Source organism: Coregonus lavaretus (genome assembly GCF_964263955.1).
Source record: "Coregonus lavaretus genome assembly, chromosome: 2".
In the NCBI taxonomy this organism is placed as follows: domain Eukaryota; kingdom Metazoa; phylum Chordata; class Actinopteri; order Salmoniformes; family Salmonidae; genus Coregonus; species Coregonus lavaretus.
Window position 1 is genome coordinate 27,737,217 of NC_139989.1, and position 8,579 is coordinate 27,745,795.

Below are 8,579 nucleotides of genomic sequence, written 5' to 3' on the forward strand. Positions count from 1 at the left end.
TTACAGTGTCCCAAAACTTTTTGGAGTTAGTGCTACAGGATGCACATTTCTGTTTGAAAAAGCTGGCCTTTGCTTTCCTAACTGCTTGTGTATATTGGTTCCTAACTTCCCTGAAAAGTTGCATATCGCGGGGGCTTTTCGATGCTAATGTGTACCCCACAGGATGTTTTTGTGCTGGTCAAGGGCAGTCAAGTCTGAGGAGAACCAGGGGCTATATCTGTTCTTAGTTCTGAATTTTTCAACTAGGGTCCGGAGTTGGTTAGGTTAGCTACTACCAGATCAGGCTACTACCACCTACACAGGCGACTCCTATCTGGCTACTACCAGATCAGGCTACTACCAGCTACTACAGCCAGAAGAGGACTGGTCACCCCTCAGAGCCTGGTTCCTCTCTATGTTTCTTCCTAGGTTTCTGCCTTTCTAGGGAGTTATTCCTAGCCACCGTGCTTCTACATCTGCATTGCTTGCTGTTTTTAGGCTGGGTTTCTGTATAGCACTTTGTGACATCTGCTGATGTAAAAAGGGCTTTATAAATACATTTGATTGATACTATCTGGATACTACCAGATCAGGCTACTACCAGCTAATACAGACGACTACTATCTATCTGCAAAACAATTTGGGACCTGTGGTGCCACCATTTCTATTTATACTGCCCTGCTTCAAGGGGGGGCAACCGTCGGGCAGGTTTGGTACACTATTTCCGGAGGTAAACGTAGCAAGTACACAAGTTTACATTGGAGTAACGTGCAGCCGATGGTATTTTTATTTTTACGAAAAGTGAAGTAAGTGTGAAGAGGCTCAAAGTCTATCATATCATCAGTGGGATTAGCTAACTCAGGTAGAGGAAGTTCCCACTGGGCACACAGTGGTTGAATCAACGTTGTTTCCACGTCATTTCAATTAAATTACGTAGAGGTCCAAGAGGCTTCTAAACAGCTTCTACCCCCAAGCCATAAGACTCCTGAACATCTAATCAAATGGCTACCCAGACTATTTGCATTGCCCCCTCTTTTACGCTGCTGCTACTCTCTGTTTATCATCTATGCATAGTCACTTTAATAATTCTACCTACATGTACATATTACCTCATTTACCTCGTTACCAGTACCCCCTGTATATAGCCTCGCTATTGTTATTTTTACTGCTGCTCTTTAATTATTTGTTACTTTTATTTCGTATTATTTTATATTGTATTTTGTGTGATTTGTTTTGGTATTCTTTCTTAAAATTGCATTGTTGGTTAAGGGCTTGTAAGTCAACATTTCACTGTAAGGTCCACACACCTGTTGTATTCGGCGCATGTGACAAATACAATTTGATTTGATTTGATGTGAACCAACGTGGAATAGACGTTGAATTGACATCTGTGCCCTGTGGGTTCATTGTTGACAGCATTCCATTTTCTGTAACCTTCACATTTGACCTGACATTTGGCCAACATTAAACAGATTATTTTCAGTGAAGACAGGGATGTTTGTGTTTAAAACACGGTGGCATAAAACATGGTTATAGGTCCCGTGTAGCTCAGTTGGTAGAGCATGGCGCTTGCAATGCCAAGGTTGTGGGTTTGATTCCCATGGGGGCCAGTATGAAAATGTATGCACTCACTAACTGTAAGAGCGTCTGCTTAAAATGTAAATGTAACCTATGACATAAAATTAAAGGGATAGTGCAAGATTTTTGACCAATTTGGGTCTTTACTTAACCATAGTCAGATGAACGGAAGTTGAAGGTAGTTTTGTGAGCCATTGCTAACTTGCGTTAGCGCAATGACTGGAAGTCTACAGGTACAGCAACCTACAATCCAAGCTAGATGCCCTCAACCTCACGCAAATTATCAACGAACCTACCAGGTACAACCCTAAATCCGTAAACATGGGTACCCTCATAGATATCATCCTGACTAACATACCCTCTAAATACACCTCAGCTGTCTTCAACCAGGATCTCAGCGATCACTGCCTTATTGCCTGCGTCCGTAACGGGTCCGCGGTCAAACGACCACCCCTCATCACTGTCAAACGCTCCCTAAAACACTTTAGCGAGGAGGCCTTCCTAATTGACCTGGCCCAGGTATCCTGGATGGATATAGATCTCATTCCGTCAGTAGAGGATGCCTGGTTGTTCCTTAAAAGTAATTTCCTCTCAATCTTAAATAAACATGCCCCATTCAAAAAAAACAGAACTAAGAACCGATATAGCCCCTGGTTCTCCTCAGACTTGACTGCCCTTGACCAGCACAAAAACATCCTGTGGCGTACAGCATTAGCATCAAATAGCCCCCGCGATATGCAACTTTTCAGGGAAGTTAGGAACCAATATACACAAGCAGTCAGGAAAGCAAAGGCTAACTTTTTCAAACAGAAATTTGCATCCTGTAGCACTAACTCCAAAAAGTTTTGGGACACTGTAAAGTCCATGGAGAATAAGAGCACTTCCTCCCAGCTGCCCACTGCACTGAGGCTAGGAAACACTATCACCACCGATAAATCTACAATAATCGAGAATTTCAACAAGCATTTTGCTACAGCTGGCCATGCTTTCCATCTGGCTACCACTAACCCGGCCACCAACTCTGCACCCTCTGCTGCAACTTGCCCATGCCCCCCCCGCTTCTCCTTCACAGAAATTCAGACAGCTGATGTTTTGAAAGCGCTGCAAAATCTGGACCCCTACAAATCAGCTGGGCTAGACAATCTGGACCCTTTCTTTCTAAAACTAGCCGCCGAAATTGTCGCTACCCCTATTACTAGTCTGTTCAACCTCTCTTTCATAACGTCTGAGATCCCCAGAGATTGGAAAGCTGCCGCGGTCATCCCCCTCTTCAAAGGGGGTGACACTCTAGATCCAAACTGCTACAGACCTATATCCATCCTGCCCTGCCTTTCGAAAGTATTCGAAAGCCAAGTTAACAAACAGATCATCGACCATTTCGAATACCACCGTACCTTCTCCGCTATGCAATCCGGTTTCCGAGCTGGTCACGGGTGCACTTCAGCCACGCTCAAGGTCCTAAACGATATTATAACCGCGATTGATAATAGACAGTACTGTGCAGCCGTCTTCATCGACCAGGCCAAGGCTTTCGACTCTGTCAACCACCGCATTCTTATTGGCAGACTAAATAGCCTTGGTTTCTCAAATGACTGCCTCGCCTGGTTCACCAACTACTTCTCAGATAGAGTTCAGTGTGTCAAATCGGAGGGCCTGTTGTCTGGACCTATGGCAGTCTCTATGGGGGTGCCACAGGGTTCAATTCTTGGGCCGACACTTTTCTCCGTGTATATCAATGATGTCGCTCTTGCTGCTGGTGACTCTCAGATCCACCTCTACGCAGACGACACCATTTTGTATACATCTGGCCCTTCATTGGACACTGTGTTAACAAACCTCCAAACAAGCTTCAATGCCATACAACAATCATTCAGTAGCCTCCAACTGCTCTTAAACACTAGTAAAACTAAATGCATGCTTTTCAATCGAACGCTGCTGGCACCCGCCCACCCGACTAGAATCACCACTCTCGACGGGTCTGACCTAGAGTATGTGGACAACTACAAATACCTAGGTGTCTGGTTAGACTGTAAACTCAACTTCCAGACTCACATAAAGAATCTCCAATCCAAAGTTAAATCTAGAATCGGCTTCCTATTTCGCAATAAAGCCTCCTTCACTCATGCTGCCTTACATGCCCTCGTAAAACTGACTATCCTACCGATCCTTGACTTCGGCGATGTAATTTACAAAATAGCCTCCAACACTCTACTCAGCAAATTGGATGTAGTCTATCACAGTGCCATCCGTTTTGTCTCCAAAGCCCCATACACTACCCACCACTGTGACCTGTACGCTCTTGTTGGCTGGTCCTCACTACATGTTCGTCGTCAAACCCACTGGCTCCAGGCCATCTATAAATCACTGCTAGGCAAATCCCCGCCTTATCTTAGCTCATTGGTCACCATAGCAGCACCCACCCGTAGTCTGCGCTCCAGCATGTATATCTCACTGGTCATTCCCAAAGCCAACACCTCCTTTGGCCGCCATTCCTTCCAGTTCTCTGCTGCCAATGACTGGAACGAATTGCAAAAATCTCTGAAGCTGGAGACTCTTATCTCCCTCAATAACTTTAAGCATCAGTTGTCAGAGCACCTTACCGATCACTGCACCTGTACACAGCCCATCTGAAATTAGCCCACCCAACTACCTCATCCCTATATTGTTATTTATTTTGCTCTTTTGCACCCCAGTATCTCTATTTGCACATAATCTCTTGCACATCTAGCATTCCAGTGTTAATACTATTGTAATTATTCTGCACTATAGCCTATTTATTGCCTTACCTCCATAACTTGCTACATTTGCACACACTGTATATATATTTTCTGTTGTATTTCTGACTTTATGTTTTTTACCCCATATGTAACTCTGTGTTGTTTTTATTGCACTACTTTGCTTTATCTTGGCCAGGTCGCAGTTGTAAATGAGAACCTGTTCTCAACTGGCTTACCTGGTTAAATAAAGGTGAAATAAAAAAAATAAAAAATAAAAACAGCAATTGCGCTAATGCTACTTAGCAATTGCGCTAACGTTAATTAGAAACTTCCTTCAAACTGCACGCAGAGACATTAAAATGGTAGCCATGAGATTATCTGACTCTTGGTAAATAGAAAAAGGTATTGGTTGTCAAAATCTCTGACTATCCCTTTAAGATTGCTCACTGTGTTTCGGGAGTTGAGTACGAGTGCTGCAGAGCTGAATTAGTTTGTTTTTCAGTGTCTATCTCCGAACTGTGCATAGGGAGATATTATTATTATTATTATTACTATTATCACTTTATTGTTTGGAAAGAGCTCTCAAGTAAGAATTTCTGTACTGTTTTACACCTGTTGTAGCACACACATGTACAGCACGAACAAATGCACACACACACACACACACACACACACACACACACACAGCAGTGAGCAATTGTCTGGTCCCAAAATAACCCCGTTATATAGCGGTCTCCTCTAATGAACACTGTACAGGTCTTTTAACATGCTAACCCTCCCTCCACGGGGGCTGACTCAAAAACAAACATGCAACTCAACAAACAAACAAAGACACGACACATCTGTGTGTGGTTTGCCTCTGCTCTTCCACTCCTCCATGGGAGCCCATTTGTTGTGTCAGAACAGCCCAGATTGTTCATTTATGTTCAGCCACAAATCAGCAGGCCCTGCCTGGTTCTGTCTAGGGCCTTTTCACTCCTCTTAAGGAGGCAAGAGAGCGAGATTCCCAAAGTTATATTGACATGTATATACAGTGAGGGAAAAAAGTATTTGATCCCCTGCTGATTTTGTACGTTTGCCCACTGACAAAGAAATTATCAGTCTATAATTTTAATGGTAGATTTATTTGAACAGTGAGAGACAGAATAACAACAAAAAAATCCAGAAAAACGCATGTCAAAAATGTTATAAATTGATTTGCATTTTAATGAGGGAAATAAGTATTTGACCCCCTCTCAATCAGAAAGATTTCTGGCTCCTAGGTGTCTTTTATACAGGTAACGAGCTGAGATTAGGAGCACACTCTTAAAGGGAGTGCTCCTAATCTCAGCTTGTTACCTGTATAAAAGAAACCTGTCCACAGAAGCAATCAATCAATCAGATTCCAAACTCTCCACCATGGCCAAGACCAAAGAGCTCTCCAAGGATGTCAGGGACAAGATTGTAGACCTACAGAAGGCTGGAATGGGCTACAAGACCATCGGCAAGCAGCTTGGTGAGAAGGTGACAACAGTTGGTGCGATTATTCGCAAATGGAAGAAACACAAAAGAACTGTCAATCTCCCTCGGCTTGGGGCTCCATGCAAGATCTCACCTCGTGGAATAGCAATGATCATGAGAACGGTGAAGAATCAGCCCAGAACTACACGGGAGGATCTTGTCAATGATCTCAAGGCAGCTGAGACCATAGTCACCAAGAAAACAATTGGTAACACACTACGCCGTGAAGGACTGAAATCCTGCAGCGCCCGCAAGGTCCCCCTGCTCAAGAAAGCACATATACAGGCCCATCTGAAATTTGCCAATGAACATCTGAATGATTCAGAGGAGAACTGGGTGAAAGTGTTGTGGTCAGATGAGACCAAAATCGAGCTCTTTGGCATCAACTCAACTCGCCGTGTTTCGAGGAGGAGGAATGCTGCCTATGACCCCAAGAACACCATCCCCACCGTCAACCATGGAGGTGGAAACATTATGCTTTGGGGGTGTTTTTCTGCTAAGGGGACACAACAACTTCACCGCATCAAAGGAACGATGGACAGGGCCATATACCGTCAAATCTTGGGTGAGAACCTCCTTCGCTCAGCCAGGGCATTGAAAATGGGTCGTGGATGGGTATTCCAGCATGACAATGACCCAAAACACACGGCCAAGGCAACAAAGGAGTGGCTCAAGAAGAGGCACATTAAGGTCCTGGAGTGGCCTAGCCAGTCTAACATTTTTGACATGCGTTTTTCTGGACAATGTTCAAACAGCAGAGGAATGGTAGCGAATTGTAGAGTGTTCTGGATATGATGTGATGTTTGAGAGTTTTTTTTTTTGTGGAGTATATTTTGAGCTGTTCTTATGCTGGTTATACATTGGCGTCATGGCAACCTGTGTGTTATCTTCCCTTTCATCTCACAAACACACACACACACACCGCCCTGACACGCTCCAGAGAGCAGCACAAGAGAGCACCTATAGGAAAGCATCCTTCATTTTGTTGTTAATAAGGGGCAGGTTTTTATTTGGCTTGAACAGAAGGTTTGTGTTAGCATCATTAGCGATAGCTAGCCACGGTCCCCTCCACTGTACCCCTCTCTCAGGGACACCTAGCTCTCATTCAGCCCCACTAAACCCCACCCTAAGGGGGGTGTACCTAACCCAGAGAGATGGTCTGGCCTGTATGATACTCAGGGTTCCAGCATTAAGTATGTTTCACTGCTGGCCTCCAGTAAAGACAAAGAGTGGTTGTATAAATGTGTGTGTTGCTGCGTGTGTATGGTAGACCACTGTGTTGTATGCTGACTCATCTGTTTAGATGTTTGAGGCTCTTGTGTTATAAATGCTTGATGCGATTTAAATGGTCTTTCATACCCTGGTTGCATTCCAAATGACACCCTATTCCCTATTTATGGCTCTGGTCAAAAGTAGTACACAACATAGGGAATAGGGTGCGATTTGGGACTCAGATCCCGTTGCTTTGTCTGCTGGGTTTGTTAGAGCCCTATTTGAATGGGTAGGAAGCAGGGTAGTATGAAGCGACAATGTTGATCGTACTACACTCTTAGAAAGAAAGGTGCAATCTAGAACCTAAAAGGGTTCTTCGGCTGTCCCCATAGGAAAACCCTTTGAACAACCATTTTTGGTTCCAGGTAGAACCCTTTTGGTTCCCAGTAGAACCCTTTCCAAAGAGGGCTTTACATGGATCCCAAAAGGGTTCTACCTGGAACCAAAAAGGGGTCTACCTGGAACCATAAAGGGTTCTCCAATGGAGACAGCCGAATAACCATATTGGAACCCTTTTTTCTAAGAGTATATGTGAGACTATATAGAAACACACACACACACACACACACACACTGCCTGAATGGTCTTGTATTCTACATACAGTATGTTCCAGTGACCACATCAGTCACTACTTCCCAGGCTTCTGTCTTCGATAATGAATGTGGGACTATTTTAGATCTATTGGCAAGACATTCTGGCACTGAGCGTATGTGTGTGTATGTGTATGCATGCACACAAATACATGTCTGCGTCTCTCTGTGTGTATTTAACGTCTACGCATGTGTGTGTGTGTGGACCCTGTCTCCATACCCTAGTAGAAACATAAGCCTGACTGTCTCGTACTAGTTGCTCCAGCCACAGTTGCCCAAATGCCAAATGCACAAACTTCTCCCTCTATCACCCCCCCATCCCCCAAAATCCATCCACCATCCCCAGCCCCCACCCCCACCCTATCCATCAAACCTCTCCCATTCTAACCCCTCTACTGAGTTAACTCCTTCCCCAAGCCAACCCCCCATTACATTCCTGCATTTCACAGCCATAAACAACTATTAACTTATTGTTAAAAATATATATATTAAAGGAGGAACATCTGTGGAACCCCTAGCAGCCAGTCAGAGAGAGGAAAAGGAAGTAAACGGAGATGCTGGCTGTTGATTGGCCTAGCCAGACGCTTGCACCTTGTTAAGTCACTCCCTCTTACATGCGTGTGCTTTATAGTCTATTTTGCGACAGAGAGAATCAGCAGGACACGCAGAGGAAAAACCTCAGAGCAGAGACACACTGACACATGGAAATGGTTAGCTGCTCACTCAGTGGGAGCAGGCAGGCAGCAGCAGCTAGCACTCTCTTTCTTTCATTCTTTATTTTTCTCTCTCTCTTTTCTTTTCGATATTTATGTCTCTAAATGAGAACCAGATTGCGGCAGAATGAACAGGCCACAGCCATTAATTTAAGGATGTTACTGGAAATTGAGGTGGAAAGATTATTTTGAAAATAAAATGAGAAATAGGTAGTGGGATTTTTTTCAAT